Genomic DNA, 19922 nt, shown 5'->3' on the forward strand with positions numbered 1-19922 from the left:
CTACAGCTCAACATAACACCATGGCTTTGCTTCTTATACTTCGTTTTTATACTTTTCTGCTGGATGGTTAAGACCAAGGTAAAGCAGGACCTATGAAACAAGAGTTGCAGCCCTTGGGTCTGACAAGGCCAGTGAAATCCCCTCAGGATTCATCCCGAGATCCTGTACCTCAGATTGCAGAACCCTTGTCAGTGTCAGCCATGTGGATGAGTCATGGCCATTGCCTGGCTGATGTGCTCTCTGTAAAAGCCTGAGAGAATGCCCTCTCTCCATGTGATTCTCCCTAGGCACACCCTACATCATCGATCACTCTCCTCTTTGGCCCCATAATCTCCCCGATCAGAAAATTTGGGACACTACCGAGTTACATGACATTACAGTACAAGTTCTCATATGCCCTGAGTCCCAAGTGACCTTGGAAGGCTAGGGCCAAAATGTTGGCTTTTCTTGCAGCCCTCCTTTTTCTCTAATTTTGCTCTGCAAACCCAGGTTGTTAACCATCCAGAAGACAAGCTCATTGTTAGTACCATACAATCTAGGCTGTCAAGCCCAACCTCACTATCTGTCTGAATATCAAACATCTTAGGCATAACATGAACAGGTATTTCTCTTCAAGTATTGATATGTTGAACTTTAAGTCCCTATAGAATATGATGAAAAAATATTTAAAAATTAGAATATATTTTTAAAAAATAGACATAAAGAATTATATACTTCTTATGTTTACACATAAGTTCAAAAATCTAACCATATACAACCTTGAAGCAGGACAGTCCCACAATATTCCTTTTCCTGTCTCCTGCCTTCATTCACCATCCCCTTCTTTTTGAATAATCATTTACCCAAGAGACAGCACAGCAGCAACTGGCATGTCATGACAAGCAGCCCATATTCAGAATACCAGAATGACAGGCACTCCAAGCATGAACCTACTATTACAGATTACCATCTTCAGTGTAGTTGTTTAGTTCACAGGTATCAGTATATATAGTTAGTCAGGATGATAATCTTTCCAATTAACTGCTAGATTCAAAAATCTTCTGGAGATTCTCCATTACCTTACCAATCTTCTACATATAACTGTATGGCTTGACTTTGTCATGTTTCCTACCTCTTCTTCTTTCCTTCTCTTGATTAGTTAGTCCTCGAGATCCTGCTTTCCTTTTACTTGTATTACACTTTTCTATTTGTATTTCTTCTCTTGAGTTCTTATACTAGGGAAACTATACAATATTTACACATTTTTGTCTGGTTTATTTCATTTATGAGTATATGTTCAAGTGGCATCCACTTCAATATAAAGGCTTCGAGTTTATCATTCTTTATAGCTGAGTAATACTCCACTGTGTAAAAATACCACATCTTTTTCAACCATTCCTCAGGTGATAGGCATCTTGGTTGTTTCCAAGATTTGGCTATCACAAATTGTGCTGCTGTATACATAGGCACACATATATCACTATGATATGATTTTTCAGATCCTCCGGGAATATTCCCAGTAGAGGAATAACTGGTTTAAATGGGATTTCCAGTCCAACTTTTCTAAGGAGTCTCCACTCTGATTTCCATAACAGTTGAACCAGTCTACATTTATTACAGATCTTGTTTCATTAGGGAAATGAAGAGACGTTCTGAGGAAAAGAATACCAAAGTTATACATTTATAACTTCTGTGAATAAAGGAAAATATGCTTAACTCAGCACCCTTGGAGGCTGAGGCAGGAAGATCACATGTTTGCACCAGTCTGGACAGCTTAGTAACTTAGTGTTTCAAAATAAATAAAAAGGGGCTGGAAATGTAAGTCAGTATTCAATCCCCAGTACCAAAAATAAAAGGAAAATGCTTCTTTCTTTGCAAACTTTGTTGTTGAATTGGTAAGAAGATATTCCTTATATTTCTGATTGTAGATTTCCTTGATCAGTCTCTTTCTTTTCTATGATAATTACCACTTTTTAACAAATAGAAACACAGGTTTTAATTTTATGATTTTAATACTTTGTTATAAGATTTTAAGCATCCAGTATTTTCCATGTTAGAAATATACTTCCGCTGGCTCGTTTTGCGTGGTGTGCTCAGATTACTGGTGCCCTTATGGCTGCTCAGTTGAAATTTGCTTTCTTTCCACCTCCCAGAGTTAGCTGGAGAAACATAGAGTATTTTTTTTCTTCTGGTAAGCGAATAAAATTAAGCCTTGTATTAACTCATTTATACCATTTGCTTTTTCTACTTTAGCTCTTTTTTTAAAAAAAATTATAGGGCTGGTGAGATGGCTCAGTGGTCTAAAGCATCTCCTTAGAACAAGCTAAGCTAAGCAAAGCACAGGGACCACGGTTCAATCCCCCAGCACCACATGCCAGCCAGCCCCTGCCCCCTGGTGGGCTGAGCTGGCCACACACAAAATAAATAAATAAATAAATAAATAAATAAATAAATAAATATTTAAAAAAAATAAAAAATAAAAAAATTATAACAAGAAAAACAATAACGGTTTTCATTTATATTCTTTTTTAAAAAGTCAAGCAATATATGCTTCCGGTTCATACTGAAAGCACACATAGAGTGTAGGCAGATGCATTTGGAATTTGAGATGATCCTGCTGTAGTTTGCCTTTGGAATGTCTCATTGGCCCATTGGTTGAAGAGGCGGTCCCTGCCTTGTGACACTGCTGAGAGGTGGCGGGACCTTTCAGAGGCAGGCTCTGGTGGGCAGGATTTGGGCCTTGAGGGCGTGGCCTTGGAGAGGACTAGCATCACTGACCCAACTTCTTCCCCGAACCTCTTGCTCACTGTGAGGGCGGGAACTGCTTCCTTTGAGGCACACTTCCAGGCATCAATATGCGTTTTGCCTCAGACCCAAAAGCAACAGTGACAAGTATCCATGGACCAAAACCTCTGATCCCCTCTTTCCTTATAAGCTTATTGTTGCAGATATGCTGTCACAACGGTGGTGAGCTGACTAACAGAACTGGCTTCCTCTCTTGGTCTCAAAATCTTGGCCTAACTGCTCTTGGACTTCTCCTAAGCCCGTCATGTGTCTGTACAGAGATGATGTCATGTAATAGCCTGACATGCAGCCTTCTCACAGACTATCTTGGGCTTCCTGATAGTTTTTAGCTATTTTATTATTTCAGTTAACTCCCTATCAAACTTATTTAGAAAATCTAGCCATTTGGGGAAGTATTTCTTGAGACAGAAATGCTTACCGATGTTCAGCCAGTCATTTTCACTATCATTTCAGTCGTTTCAGTATATGAAATGTAATTTTAAAAAAAATATGGTGAATACTCAAGATTTTTTAAATAATTTGTTATAGTAAGAGACGTATTTCCATTAATACCCCTCAAAATATTTGCCCTCACTTCAAACAAACATATCTTATCATTTTGCCACTTTCTAAAGCAGCTTGAATGTTCTCTTTTGTAAATACAGTATTTTTATTTATACTGATACAGCTATCTTGGTGTCCTGAATGAAATCAAAGCATTTACCTTTCATAGTCATTTTGACTTTTGGGAAGAGCTGGAAGTTGCATGGTGCCTGATTTGGTGAGAAAATGCTGTGATGTTTTTACAAGCCTGCCTTTTTGGTGTGTGGCCCTTGGCAGTGTCCTTCACCATATTTTTTTTATCACACCTCCTAATGACACTTAAGAAAGAAGCTTTCCAGTACTGCTTCACAAAATAGCAAGCATGATGTTATAAGTATTTTCAAAGCAAGATGGGGTACTTTGAAGGGAGTTAGTGGCAATATGTATTTTGCTGTAATATCTTTAGACATCTATACCTCATATACTGACATTTTCTTTTACTTCCTCTTTACCTTTTTTCTCTCTACCTTTATTCCTTCACCCTCCCCACTATTTATGCTGCTATTTTGAGTCATTAATGTGGCAGGTACAACGTGATGGTTTAGTTTGAAATACAAATAATCACTTAATTTATAATCTGCAGAAAAAATTAATGAGTAAAACAAGGCACAATATTGGGCATCGATGCCTAAAAATAATATAGCAGTTTTAAACTAGGTTGAAACTGAACTAACATTTCCTACAAGAAATATTGCAGATTGGGTTTCACTCATACACCAAGTCATTTTTAGAACATGAGAAGATCGACTAAAATCATTTGTTGTGTGTTTCTCACCCGCAGAGCCATTATCTTTTGTTACAGAATGAGTTTGTAATTCTCTAATATTGGTGAGAGTGGTGCAGGGTTATGTGAAAGAAGGCAAAGAAGCGTATTCTCCCGTCCAGCACACCTGAGCGCAGGGATGCAGAAGAGGCGGGGCAGATCAGGTAGCACGGCGCTGGTTTGTATGAGAAGAGCGTGGCATGTGTGTGAGCATCGTGTCAGCTTGTTAGCTTAGACTACTTCATGGACGTGCAGGTTATAGTGCAGGAAAGCAGTGCCATCCGCTGTGTCCTAATTACTGAAGAGGGAACAATTAGCATTTTATGTCATTCTACAATATAGGGAGAGAAAATAAACTATACATTTGGGTCAGTATTAATCTGTTTTATTTAAGCATATGTATTTTAGAGGAAAAAGTTTTCCATATAAATCTTAAACTTTTTGACATGGAAAGTTATCTAGAAAAAGTTTCTCTATTCATTATTTTGGATGGCAGAATGTTTTCAGAATCTTAAAAGATGTTTCTACTTGAATAGACATTTTTTTAAATGCTGAGAATTACTGGCCCATGTCCTATGAGTGGTAAAAAGAAATTACTTACATATTTATATTACTTTACATTTCTTTGTAATTATAGGCTGTTATGGTTTAACCTTTCTGAGGTTGTGATTCTTTTCTAAGAAGAATAGAGGGGTTTATCATTTGGGGTGATGCTCCTATAGAGTATTTTCAAGCCATACTTAAATTTATTTTATAAATTTCTCTGAGATATTGGTAGGAAAAGGATGTCCTTTAAACCCTATTTGGAGAGCCTTCTCCTTAGGTGGTCTGAATGAATTCATAGGGTTCATTTTTAATCCATTAAAAAGTATTATACTCATTTTTAAAGGTATCTTACCCCATAATGCCTGTCACTTTCCCAGTTGGTTTGTAAGATACACATGAAGCCATCCTTATTCCATTGCATCTTTGTGAGCTGAGAAAAAGAATGACAACCAAAGCAGATAGCTAAAATACCAATTTACTTTCAAATATTACAGCTAAGGATGGTTAAGCCTACGACCTTGTTGCACTGCACTTGTATAACTTTCTTTGAGATTTTTTTTTAATCAGGTTTATTTTTCCCTTTGAGTTTGACTTGTAGTGCCCAGAAGTTTTCCTTTCAGTGGTGTTTATCTATTTAACAGAATTTTCTAAGGTGGGTACTTCAGAATTTTCACAGCATGTGTTCACATTGGACTAAGACTTTGTATATGACTTATATCAAGTGGAAAACTTGATGGGCATCGCTTTAAAAATGACTTTTTTTGTGTGCTGTCCATTTGAAGCTTTCGTCTGTATTTCCTGTTGGGCTACAGTGTTTTCCAATGTTACCACAAGAGAACAAAGTTAACATTAAAAAATAATTTTTTATTGAAGAATACGTTTTTCCAGGTAAAGTCATTATCAAAGAGGCTGTCGTGGTGGGTCGTCATTCATGTACTGTACTATGTTGCGCTATTGCATCTTAAGATAGAAACTCTAAGTGCTGGTTAAATAAATATCTATTTATTTAAAGAGAGGAGGAAACCATCCTAAAGCCAAACAAAGAAAAAGGCTTTTTAAAACTCCCTTTTGGAAGAAAAAGAAGGCATAATGATGCAGAGTTCTGTCATTTCTTGAGGTTTCATTGCTTTCACTTGCCTAAGATCCTTGGCTACATTAAAAGGTTGATATTTACATTCATGTAGAATATGTTTACAATGGAACTAATTTTCTTTATTTCTACTTTCAAAGTTATTTGCAATAGATGGCACATAAATAGAGTGCCTTAAATGGAATGGACCCTAACATGTATCCAGCATATAGTTTGGGGGCCCTAAAAATTTGGATTGGTTTTTTTAGACATGGACTAGCCACAGTTCATCTGACATAGCAAACAACAAAAACCCCAGTGCTATAAATTAATATTATTAGCAACATCTGTATTTGGAAATAAAGGAGAAAGCAACCTATCTTGAAAGGGAAGTCGATTTTTCCTCCTTTAGAAAGGAGCAGACCTTGGTACTGTCTTAAGCAATTAAAACCTGAAGTTCCTTTAATAAACTGCAGTGTCTTGTTAAAATACCTACAGGGCATAGAAATAGTTATAAGTCCCCACTTAGAATATATATATATATATATATATATATATATATATATATATATATTTTATCAATGCATAGGTTAACTTAGCTGAAATGGAAATTATTTGATCAGGGATCAGGTTGGCTAGATTGATCCCTGAATATTTCCCGAAATGCCATCTGCTTTTCCATCAAGAGTGCATACTAAGTGTTAATTTGGTTTTGTGAATGAATCAAGGCTTTATTTTCTTCTTCCTCATTAGTGAACCTTTGAATTACTTGCAATGCTCAATGCTCTGTGAAAGCCATGCTACTGAGGACCTGTTATTAATATAAGTTTTTTTAAAAAGTGTCATAAGAGGACTACATCAGTTTAAAAAGGATTTACCAATTTTTTTTACCTGGTGTTAGTTTGTTGCCCTAGAACTTACACGGAGTCATCTAAGATTTTTATGTAGGTAAGTTAAGGTGACTGACTGGAATGACTTTGTTAATATAAAAGGGAGACCCTTTAAACAAATCAAAACACCATGACTCTAAAAAGCAAGCATGAAGATGGACCAAACATCTTATTGCCTCACTGATAGTGCCTGCCAGCTGTCTGTGAGTTTTCTTACTACAATGAATCCCCTCATTTTTCTTGCTGTATGCAAGGTACAGTGTTTCATTTTTCTTTCTACTTGGGCTTCCTGTAGGATGCACACCTCATATAGTTCTTTAAATTCACATTGTTGTGAGAACAAGTAAGTCTTTCTGTTCTCTCCTTTGTTTAACTGTAAACCTTATGGAGCAACAGTTCTTTCGTGCCATTGCTAAGTTGCTGGACTCTGCTCAAATTAAACACTGTAAGATTATCCACAGATTATCATTTTTGTATAGAGTTTCTTGATCTGAAAAATGCTAACAAATTCAAACGAACTAAGCATCTCACAACTACTCCTAAATTGAGAGTTCAGGTCTTTCACATAAAAACCAGGGCGAACGCATGTACAATTTTTGTTCTCCTTTGAGGATTAAAAGAGTTACGCATATAAATGGACAGAAATTATTTTTTAATTCATGTGCCAAGTCAGATCACCTGTCTCACCTGCAGTGAAGCAAAAATGGAATGTCTATGGAGCCATGCAGCTCCATAGATCTGGATTCAAATCTTAGTTCTGCTGCTTAATAACTGAGACTTAGGGTAAGTTCCTTAGCTTTTCTGAGTCTTAGATTCTTAATATAGAACACTCTTTGCAGTCTCCTACATGGAGGTTGTCATGTAAACACCCAATATGATGTTAAGGCTATCATAGGTGCTTGGTAAATGTTAGTGTCTAGTTGTACTCACTTGCTTAGTGGTATTAGCTGCTGTAACAAATAGACCCCAGTTCCCAAGGCTTTTCACAGTGTAGTTCTGCTCTGGGAACAGTGTAATGCAGGTGTTCTAAATGAGCAGAGAGCCTTCCTACATGGCAGTTTAGAAATGCAGGTTTATTCCCAACCTTATGGCTGTGCTCTGGACAGAGCATGAAGTTGTCTTCCTTTTCCCTGCAGCAAGCAGAGAGATGGGGAGGACGCGCACTCCCAAGCTCTGTGTGGCTGCCGCGGTCTGATGGTGCCCCCTAGGAGCAGGGGAAAAGAGGAAGTGGAGTGGCAACTAAATACCCACTTTCTAATTACTAAATGGAGGGAGAACAAACTGTGTCACTGAGTTTTTGTTTACCCCACTGCTTCATAAGCAGTCAGTGAAAACCCCAGGGATGATTAATAGGATGAGAAGGTGGAGGAGGAACAGGTAGCTGACGGTGGTTGCAGTCTTACAGGATTTGTGACAACCGAAACCATTCCTCTGGTATGTCTGTTCTGTTAACGGATTCACAAAGAAGTCAAATATCGTTTGCTTTGTTTTCTACTGGGCATTTATCTCCATTCACTTTTCACATTTACTTATATTTCTTAGATCTATAACAAAAGATAATTTTGCTGTATGTGCTTACATCTAAGTGTTGACAGTAGTTTCAACTCTCCAAATTGATACATTTCATTTCATTTCTTTTGGGGGGCCATGACCTTTATTGAAGTTATCCACCAGAGTGGAAATAATATCTTACACAACCAAATGTTTGTTACTATAACTTCTGCATCACAATTAAAATCCAGACAGTTTTAACAGCAGTCAACTCAATCAAAACCCACTACTTCAGAATCAATAGCTTCTTTGAAGCTGCACTAACACTTAAATATGGTTAAGGCTCGAATGCAGGAATTTGGTTGACTGGAAAGGTAATTAAACTTCTACCTTACTAAAATAGAATTACAAAAAGGCAAAATTGTGTTTTTCACAGAGATACAGTCCACTGGAATCGCCAACGCTGCACAGCTGTTAAAGAGCATTAGAGTCCTGAGCTAATGAGGAATCCAGGCATCCTTGACACATCTTCTGTTGTCCTTTCTTCCCAATCAGGGACTTGTGGATATGTGGGATGACGCCACCTCCCGCAGTTGTAGTTTTGATGAGCGAGTCCAATTCTTCATCCCCACGAACGGCAGATTGCGAGTGCCGAGGGGGAATGTGCTTTGCCTTCAAGTCTCTGGATGCATTTCCTGCCAGTCCACGCACCTCCGCCTTGAGGTGCTCCAGGATGGCCACGCTCTGCATGGCGGCCGAGGCGCCCACGCGCCTGTGGCTGGTCGTCCTGGACTTCAGGTGTAGATGGATGCGGCCCACGGGGAACTGCAGGCCCGTGCTCTGCGAGCAGAAAACCGCCTTTGTCTTGGCCTCTCTGGAGTCCTTCCCAGCCATCCCCCAGCCATTTCCAATTCTGCAGTGAATAGGTTGATTCGCCCGTGCAGCGAGGCCCAGCACTACTCCTCCACTGCAGCGTCATTGAAACTGATACATATATGTTGCAAATTGTCCCAGCAAAGAGGAACCTCAGGATACATGGTGACTAAATATATTGCCTTGGATGGGGTCCTGAAACGGATAAAGGATGTGAGACAAAACTATTAATAGAAATACAATTAATGAGCTGGTTTCAGTTAATGTATCAGTACTGGCACATTAATTGTGGCAGATAACGAGTATGGAGTAAATGGGAATTCTCTATACTGTCAGCACAATTTTTCCACAAAACTGTTCTAAAACAAAATATTTATTTATTTTGTGCTGGGGATCGAACTCAGGACCTTGTGCTTGCTAGGCAGGCACTTGTACAGCTGTGGTATCTCCCCGGCCTAAAACAAAATATTTATTTAAAAAATACATTGCAATAAAAGTGATCTTCATATTTACAAGTTCATATAATGTTGTATTGCCTTTGCCACAGACTTGTCCTCACAGTATAACCACTGCAGATAGTTTTTCCTTCCTTGACTAAGAAGATCTGTGTGTGTATGAACATATGCCTAGGGTTAGGCATTAGGAAATATTTTGGGGATATTTGATTCCTCCCTTTTTTCTCCTTTTTCCCTGTCCCTTCATGGATGTTCTTATTAATACTAAAAATAACTGTGTGTACTTTTACTTACCTGTTGGATTTTCTTTTACTTGACTATTCTCAGCTTCCAAACTGCAGGAAGTATTTTAGATACATGGTGATATGTCCCAGTGTTTGTGTGTCCTTCTCTGTGTCATCATTGAGTTGTGTAGTGGCCAGCAGATAGCTCAGCAGTCTTAAGTGCTTGCCTGATTGTATTTCCTTAGTTTTGTCTCATGTCCTTATGTGTTTCAGGACTCCATCCAAGGCAATATATTTAGTCACCATGTATCCTGAGGTTCCTCTTTGCTGGGCCAAGCACGAGGACTCGGGTTCCGTCCCTGGTGTCATATGGCATACCAGCCCCACCCCCGGGCTCAGCATGACAGCCACAGAAATCAGGTGTAGTGGCATATGCCTGTTGTCCCAGTGCTGGGGAGGGTGAGATAGGAGGATCACTGTGAGTCTAAGCTGCACAGCAAGACCCTGTACTAAATTAACTAATTAATTTAAAAAAGCTGTAAAGGAATAAATAGGCTACTCTATTAGAAAAATGAGTTAATACTTTTCCTTTTTAATCTAGGCAATACAACACAGTGTGATGCTGACTACAGTTAAATTTTCCTCTTCTCAAATTTCTAAAATATTCTATTTACATTTATAATTAAAAAATAACTTTAGGTTTAATAATGCCTAAAATCTATTCTAGAAAAAGTATTTCACATCATAGTTTCTCAAATGTATGACAAACACATACACATGTCCCACACACATTCCATATGTTAGTATCACTATTTTTGTTCATCCTCAGTTAACTACTCAAATTGTAATACTAGGATTTATATATCTAAAGGTCAGTGCCTCTGAAAATTCTATAGTAAATGATTTTAAAAATCAAAAATCAAAAAAGAAATGAATCTATATTTTTAACTACCCCACCCCATTTTTTGTATTATTCTGTCTTCAAAATGACCATTTCCTAGTTTCTCTAATAGATTTGTACCCATTTTAGCAATATTTATATGTGAAAAGATAGAAATTTCCAATCCAGATTTGTTGACACTTGAGGCCTTATATTGACCTTAGTAGGTATTAACTTTTTAGATCAATAAAGAGCTGTTATTGACCTCAAAGAAAAGCCAGTATCTGCTTGTTAATTTGTAGCTTGAACATGATATACATTTTGTTCTTCACTATTACCATACTTACTTTGGTCTTTAAAAGAAAGTCTTTACTATTTCTGCTGAACTCTGCATGTCTAGATCAACATTTTGAGAGTTTAAGGAGATGATCATTGTCCATGGTGATCATTCATGAATGGTTCATTTTAGCTTCTTACCAAGTTACAACTAGCTGCCATTCATGCTACTTAGGAAAGCAAAATATTTGATTTAATGTAACCACTGAGAAACAATTTTAAGTCATCTTTACCTAATGGCAGGAATATTATAACATTATACAAGAGAAATTAAAAGAAAGCTAAAATAGAACCAAGCAATCTGAAAGGTAATTAATAATATTTATCTTTCCCATGTATAAATGACAAAGATCAGTGTAGATGAATATTTAGTGTATACTTTTCAATGAATAAAACTATATACTTCTAAGGTTTTTTTTTTTTTTTGTTTTCGTTTTTGTTTTTGTTTCTGTTTTTGTTTTTTGCGGAACCGGGGATTGAACTCAGGCCCTTGCGCTTGCCAGGGAAGCGCTTATTCCACTGAGCCATCTCCCTGGCCCCTATACTTCTAAGTTTTATTAAATGTCTTAAATTTTTTAAGTATTGGTAAAGAAACAGCTTTTTGTAGCATCATTGTTTTTCATATTAACATGGAAATGTCAGATTTTGCATGACTTGAAATGTCTCAGAATTGCCCGTTGCTAAAATTCAAATGTCAGAACAATACTTCTACACATATATGACTCTGATATTTCAACTCTTAAAAACCTCATAAATGATTCAGTATTAGTTTGGCCTTGTTCTGATCTAACTTGGAAAAGAGGCCGAGTGGTTTAAATCTGGTTGAGAATAGTGCTCTCAGTCCAGGTGTAAGACACTGATGATCCATTAAGGGGCATATTTTTAAAAATTATGTTCTTATTTTGATAAAGAATTTGAGTTTTCATAGTTTGTTCTTTTAATATTTTACACCATTGCTTAAGTAACACTTATTTTTGTGCAAAAAGATTACATTGTATTTTACAAAACTTGTGGTATTAGCTAATTGTTATGGAGGTCTCAATATTTAAAGATGAGTAAGGAGTTGGTGGAAGCAGAAAGAGACAAATTTTTAAGAGATGAATGCTAAGATATAAATTATCAACAGAAGCAAAATGGGCTATAGAAATAGATCTGATAAGCCAGGTATGGTGGCATATGCTTGTAATCCCAGTTGGTGGGAGCTGAGGCAGGAGGATCACCACAAGTTTGAGGTCAGCCTACACCATGTATTGAGCTCTGGACTAGCCTGAACTACATAGGGAGACCCTGACTCAAAAAAAAAAAAAGGAGTGGCCTCTCTACTATTAATTTACTCTTGTAAAGTGTCATGTTATGTGTGCGCTGAAAATTTAAAGTTTGGAGTGAAAGCTGGAGTGAACCATAGGGATGACAAACTTGACTTAGTCCTTTTACACAGAAAACCAAATCTTGATGTCTGATCCCAGTTTATTGTTGCTGGTTGAAATGGTTTATTTAGAAATCCCAAATATTATTGACTATATGGATATTTTAGTGCTTTGAATAAAATATTTTCCCTTGCACCCATATTTTATATTATTTCCTTTCTTATAAAAGAAAGCCTCCCCTCAAGGGACTCTTTATCACTTGAAGAGTCTTATTTTTATAAATTTTAATAGCCTGTGTTTTTGTTTCTCTTCGAGGATATAAAGTTTTGACAATTATAATATATCAGCATTTCCATATGATAAAATTGGTATGTTTGGGGTCTTACTATTCCCTGTCGGGGTCATAGCTTGGAGTATGTACCTTGGTATGTTTCATTTTTTCTTTGCTAGGAGATTAGTGGAAAATAAGCTCTGTAAATTAAATTGTATTGCAAAATTATCTTCCTGTGTTCAGGAGTAAAGATAATATTGAATGATAAGGCTGGAGTGGATTTTGTATAAAGCAATTACAACGTGAAGACTACAGTCAGTGGAAAATATTGCTCAAGGTTTCCTATAATCTGTAGAAAACTTCATTTCAGAATGTATTTAAAATTGCCTCATTTTATGCAGGTGATTATAATATTTAGTGTATATAGCAATTCAAAAGCAACATTACTGAATAGTTTCATTTAATATGTGGAGATACAAATAATATATTTAACATGTGCACATATATATTCATATACATGCCATAGAAACTTTGGAAGAATAAATTAATAGAAGTTTTATTTCTGTATGCCATTTGTCTTACCTTGATTGTGTGTATGGGTATACACATACCCATACACACACAATTGTTACTTCAGAAAATTTCTCCTTTACTCAGATTCCTTCTTTAGCACTTTCTTAATCTACTGAGTCCGTCTCTTTGTTGAATTGCATATGAAAGGTAGGATCAAAATGACTATTGTGTGTTTTACTCTCATGTTGTGTAGGTGAGTGAATCTTATTCTCCAGGGCTCCTTTGTTAGTTGAAGAAGGATCTAGTGCTTTAATAATTCTATTTACACCTGTATTATTGAGTCTAGTCTTAATGTAACAATTGTAAACAGGTAAGAACACTACAGGCTTGAGTACATGGAAAGTCCTTGCTTTGAAAGTCACCTCCAAGAAGAAAATGTCTGTGTGTGTGTTTCTACGTACCCCCTGCCAGCTCTGGTCCCTCTGTGATTCCTGGCCTTGTCATCTTTATCCTCACCAATCAATTTGGGCCCATTTATAGAGTATATGGTATGAGCCAGTCAGTGTCACAAAAGTACTGCAGTGGTAGACACAGGGAAATAGAGTATATGACTGTGTCAGCCTGGGGACTCAATCCCAAGGAATCAAAAGTTAATAGTATTATAAGAAGGAATTAGTAAAAGAATCTCTTTGTTTCCTAATATGCAAAGGAAATGGTTATCCTTTGATTTTTTTAAAAAAAAGTCCTTCCCTTTAATAAACAGCAACGTAAAAGAAAAGATATTTGAGAACTTACCTTTTTACTTCACACCAAGAACTTGGAAAGGATAGCTCATTGATTCAATGTACATAAATATTTATCATAGATTTATTGTATAACTGTTACTTTAGGCAGTTCATCCAGCTAAATTGCCTCTAAGACCATCATGAATGAAGACTATAGAGGTTTATTAAGATGAGAATAGCCCATTAAGAATTGATCTGAACTGGTGTAGAGAAGCAGAGCCTGAGCCCTGGTCAGTGAGGCTTTACCTAGTAAAAGTTCCCTTGGAGCTGGGCATACACCAGCACCACAGGCCCCAACTTTATTAGTGTAGAGATAAGCTGATTAGGTCTTGTCAATCAAAGGTGCCCATATCTCAATTGAGAGACACACACTCTCTCTCAATTTTTCTTTAAGCATTGAAGCAGGCAACAAAGAAAGAGATGTGTGGTATGCATCCCCACGGTTGTCACCATGCAGGGTGCAAGGGTCCTGTGATGATGTGATGACTGTATTAAAGAGTACATCAATTTGTTTTAAAGTGTTTTGATTTTTTATGGTGGCATTAAGAGAGAGAACATTGTGGTTGCAGCTTTACTAGAAAGCAAAGAGTTCTAGAAGAAGAAAAAAAAAAGTGTTTCTTTGAAGCCTACCAGGGCTTTGAATCTTGCTGTGCCAATGGGCGCTTAAGTGCTCCTGTAACTGGCAACCTCAGATCCACCATCAGCTTACGCACTATCATCCTTCAAATTATTCATTTAAAGAAAAAGGGAGGAAATGGGTAAATAGACCTGAGCTACATTAGTGATTATTGACCATAATTTTTTTTACCTTATTATATGATTTAAGATTCTGGATGGACATACATATTGGTTATTCTGATGTGCATGGATTCACTTATAAAGAATAGAGATGCTTCTAAATGTTCCCCAAGTGCAGGTTGGTAACAACACTCCACTTAATTGTTTTATTCACAATAACAAACGCCTCACCTTGTATATCTGGAAGATGAACCTGCCTGAAAAATATAGGCTGTCAAAATGTAATTCTATAGGGCTTCAGTTTGAGACCTCATCATCTCATCAGTATTGAGAAAAAGGTAGAGCGATGGTGTAGGGGAAAACCTGCCTTTTGTTCTTCACATCTGAAGTTTGCTCGCTGCAGGCCTCCCTCCTACTTCAAATGAAGCCGGGAAAGGGGCCTTCCTCTCGTCCCTCACCCTGTGCGCACCCTAGTGCTGCGCTCCTGCTCAGCTGTGCTTCCACTGTGGATGATCTCTTTATCAGCTGTTCTTCCCTTCACTCCATCCTTTTCCATCAGCCAATCAGGCAGCCCTGGAAGGAAAGACTGGAGCTTACTTTGGTTAAATGTTAATTCTGTACACACAGATGCGCAGCCATTCTAGGTGATGCTCATGACAGAACAGAAATGCATTTGTGTTCCCAGACTTGGGTGAATAGCTTTGTTGAGCATCCTATGAAAAAACAAACAATTGGGGAGATGAAGATAAGACAAATAATATTTTCTGAACTAGAAAAGGTATCCCCATTTGTACAGTGCTGATCATCAGAGGAGGTTCACACGTGCATGTGTGACTATGTTCATGTAAACACAAGCATGTGCCTGCTTTCAGGGTCTGTGTGATAGTAAATCTGGTTTGTCACGTGAGTTCTCACTGCACAGATGAGTAATTGCCTGATGACTGTGGTGCACTGGGTGCCTGATCTGGAGAGGCTTTAGGAAACACTGGAAAGTGTAGGGTCAGTGGGGCTTAGGAACAGGTATATCTTAATATTTATTCTCTATGCAAAATTCGTTGCTTTGAGATGCTTTACTACTGGATTTATCTGTACATCAGTTAAACTCTATAGAATTGTTACTGATTTGTTTAGTAAATAAATGCAACTTTCCAGAAATGCCTTTTTTTAAAATATGCATACAGATGTTACGCACATGAGCTGCTTTTGTGTACAGAGCTTGGCTGCACTCCTTCTCAGGGTGTAGGTTGCCAGTTTAATGGTGACCACAAATCTAAAGCTCCTGCCTCCTCCCATTTTGTCAGCCTCCTCCCTCTCATTGCACTGATTATGTTTAAAGTATTCAAGTGTTCAGTTTTTGCTTGTCTTCTGCAAAAGAATGTAAGCTTCTTGAGGGGCATTTTGTTGAATGAGAGAGATAGGTAACTGTATTCAAATAAAAGTGCATATTTTAAAAATTTCCCATGAATTGTTAGCATTGTAAGAGTTATAGCTGTTATTCAGACCACCTTTAAGAAGATATTCTGACTTTGTGACATTTTAGGATTTTAATCCATCTCTCATTATGTTGAAATTCTTAATTCATTCAAGTAGTTCTTTTAAAAATTTTGTTATTTTAAAGACTATTGCATCTTATTCAGCACAGTTATAATTAAGAAAAGAAGACTTAAGCTAGTCTACCATGCTCATTAATAAGCACTCATTAATAAACATTTGGTGGTAAAGATTTTAAGCCAATAATGAGCCTGGATTTTCTTTTCAATTTACAGTATACTTTAGTTGTTGAGCTTTGTTGTTGTTCCAGTATTTACCAATTATAACTTCACAAGTTTACTAGGTAATTGTTTTTAGGCTATAAAATTAATAGTGAAAGTTAGGTTACAGTATCATAATGTTGCTTTGTCATAAGAGTGGTTATAATGTTTGTCTTCTAAAAGACAAAGGGTATGTAAGAAACGTTTGGACCAGGGGCATTTGCTAATAGCAGCTTTGTAATTGTATAACTGTTTTCCACTTTATTGTATGAAGAGTGGGGCATGTAATCATTTCTCTTTGGTGCTTATAAGGATAGGAGATTCTCAGATTAAGCAACATAAAATTATAAACATCAGTTAATACTAATGTTTTTTTTTAATGTTAGCTGTTCTTTTTAATGTGTAAGTTAATGCAAATGGAAATAGGATATTTTAAAATGATCCTCTGTTCACTGTTAACTGAAAAATTAGAGTCATATAAGTTGCTTGAATGTCATGCTTAGGATTAGCTTTTTTTTTTTTAATTCTGGAAAAAATCTTTATAGAAAAAGAATTTAGGGAGACCCTGGAAATATATGGGAGACTAATACAAACTAAAGACTCTTTCCCATATTTTCCCCTCAAAACAGTTTTCCATCAATAAGGAAATATTTTTCTGAGTTGGTTTTATTATCAACATCCCACTCCACCCAACAAAAATTTAGAAATCTATCTTTGAAGTCTCTCTATAGTATACCACACTTTACTGGTACCATTACATATTCTTAGAGATAGTCTCTGAAATTTGATCTCATAAGGACAAAAAAAGTATTCAGTCATTTCATGAACTTTTTTCAGAAAAAGTGTTTTGAAAAAATAATGTCAAGTGTTTATTTTTCTCCCTGTCAGGTGACCTTTCAAGTAGTTGTCATACAGAATATTCCTGAATTACAGCTGGTTCATTAAGAATGAACAGACATCGCTTGTGACACTGGAGGTTTGGAGCACCCTTATTAAACCACCAAAATTCAGAAGTAGTGATATTTTATTATTTTAAACCAATCTGTATTTTTTTCATATTTTTCCTTAGAGCTTTAGTATTTGCTCAAAAATCAGAGGGCCATGATCATGTTTTATTTCTGAAAATACCTATGAAATATGAGTATATTTAGAATAATTGAGTCCATATTATTTCAGTTTCAAAAATGTTTTGGGGTATTTTATTTGTGTAAGTCACAAATACCAGGTAATTTCCACAAATGGGAGGTTTAAAAAAGCTGTTTTGTCAGAGAGAGAGCGCGCGCACAAATATATATCTACATAAAATAGATTTTTCTTTTATAAGAACATCTAAGTGTCTCTTGATTCAGATAGTTTTATCATACCAATCACATGTTGTAGGGAGTTCTTTTATACTCTTAATAATAACTAAAACACAATCATCTTTCTAAAGGAGAGAAAGAGAAAAGAGTGAAAAGGTGGAATTTTTAAAAGGAAGGAAATCTGTTCCTATTCCTTCCCTGAGGCTGAACTGTTTATCACTCTATCTTCATTCGATAAAAGTGAATTTTATAATAAAATTTTCCCTAATCGGGCACTGTCAGTGGAGGTGTCTTATCGCTGAGAGGAAAATGACACCGATCCTATCGGAAAACAGAAACGATGTCACCATGTTCCCAATCACAGCTCTTCAGCCCCCATATCTACCTTCTCCACAAACACCAAGCCGTGCTTTTTTCCTAAGAACATCAAAACCCAGCAAAGTCATTAAAATTGCACCCGCGTAGAGTTGCAGGGACCAGCCTCACTAGCGCAAAATGGGATGTGGGAAAACAGACTCTCTAAATGTGCTAATTCCATTGTCACGTGCTTACGGCTTAATTTTAATCAGTTAAAAAAGCCACACATTGCAATAAATTGGCATTATCTTCTGTGACACCAGAAGACACAGTTGGTTCAAGGATTTAGAGGGTCACTGGCAACAGTATATAGTATTACAGACAAAGTATTTTTACGCTTGAACTACGGTAGCTAAGGTACAATCCCCAGTTAAGACTGCAAACAAAGACCAGAGCCCACATAGTACTAAGTTCATCTTGCAGACCACCTTCCTCCTTGATGGACTTTGTATGAAAAACAAAGAATTTTGAGAATATTTAAAAGAGTAATTCATTCATCATATAAAGAAAAAAAAATTCAGTAGCCTTTCAGGGCTGTAGCCTAACTGCATACTTGGCAGTAGACCAAATGGCCCTTCCATAGGTTCTCTCGGTGGACTTGTTTTCTGCTCCTCCTGTTTCATTGGCGGTGTTTAGACTGACCATTAGACTTGTGAGCGTAAACAAAGTTATATTAACATGCTTGAGGTAATACAAACAGAAAATAGTGTCATTGACAATTGTTGAAGGCCAACAATGAAGGACTGTCTCTAGTAGTCTTAATTTATTAACTTCAAATTAGCACCAATTTATTTTTGTACTTGTTGAGAAATTACTGAAGTAGAAATTACTAGAAAATTTAATTTTAGTTTGTTCCATGATTTTTTTTCATAGCATATATGTATCTATATTTCAAAATAGAATGGTGTCCTTTGGGCCTGGACTGGCTAGTCTACAGTAGTTTTTGGTCAATAAGATTTTTTTTTTGATGACAAGGTGTGAAATAATCATTTCAATTCATTTGTTTAACTTTTTTGCTTTGTAAATTGTCAAGACATTCACAATATGATTTTAAAGCATGAGAGTTTCTATAAACCTAAAGTGATTAAAATGTCAACTAAAATGTGAATTGTAAAACCTCTGTGGTTCATGAAATGATAGTGAGTAGAAAACTCCCATTATCATCCTGAAAATAGTTTATAAGTGTTTCTAATCAACAAATCTGATCCCAAGAGAGAAAAAAAATAAATGCAACCACAACTTTTTTTGTGGAGTAAAAAGAGCTTTTGGAAATAAATCATTTGGCAGTAACTGAAAAACTAAACCTGTGAGCTGCTTTTGTTTTGATTTTGTTCAACATGTTGTTGATTCTTTTATACCAAAAACAGTAGAAAGGAAAGATGAAGTAATAAACCAAACAGAAACAATTTTTCGGCCCAATTGTACTTGTCTTCGGTGCATTTATTTTTCTATAGTCAGTGTCAGATTGATCAGACTTCTACTGTGTGATTGAAATACATGTTTTAAAAACTCTCAGTTGAATGGTGAAGTTACAGCATGACTAAGGCAGTTTTTCTTATTGCACTTGATTTGCAGTCACTGAGTTACTACACATTATCCATATTTTAAAAAGCTTGGGTAATTTAGAGGGTCACCCCGTTTGTGATACTGAGAAGAGGAATGAGCACAAATTCTGAACACAGTTCTTTTTCTCCATTAGAATTAACATGCAGTTCTGTATGAAAGAGCGAAGTGAAGGGCCTAGGGAAAGGTCTTACCTGTGTGAGGCACCTGACTTTTTAAGGAGACATAAATAATAACAGGAAAGTAAATTGTACACAGAGGACTGAAAGCTTTCATTTCACATCTGAAAAAAATTATTGGATTTATTTTTGTTCAAACTTTATTAATACCAGTAGCTTCTTCTGAAAAATTTTTTGAGGAAATGGGCTAGTTTAAAATTTCAA

At 36.5% G+C, this 19922-nt stretch overlaps 1 protein-coding gene and 1 pseudogene across 5 annotated transcripts in view; one reads left to right on the forward strand and one right to left on the reverse strand.

Annotated features, from left to right (window-relative positions):
* Vti1a (vesicle transport through interaction with t-SNAREs 1A) overlaps window positions 1–19922 on the forward strand; it is a 417285-nt gene that overhangs the window by 134307 nt on the left and 263056 nt on the right. The window lies entirely within an intron of this gene.
* Window positions 8600–9019, reverse strand: LOC105742211 (annotated as a pseudogene).

This window comes from Octodon degus, unplaced genomic scaffold, assembly GCF_000260255.1.
Source record: "Octodon degus isolate 3935 unplaced genomic scaffold, OctDeg1.0 scaffold00042, whole genome shotgun sequence".
Lineage (NCBI taxonomy): Eukaryota > Metazoa > Chordata > Mammalia > Rodentia > Octodontidae > Octodon > Octodon degus.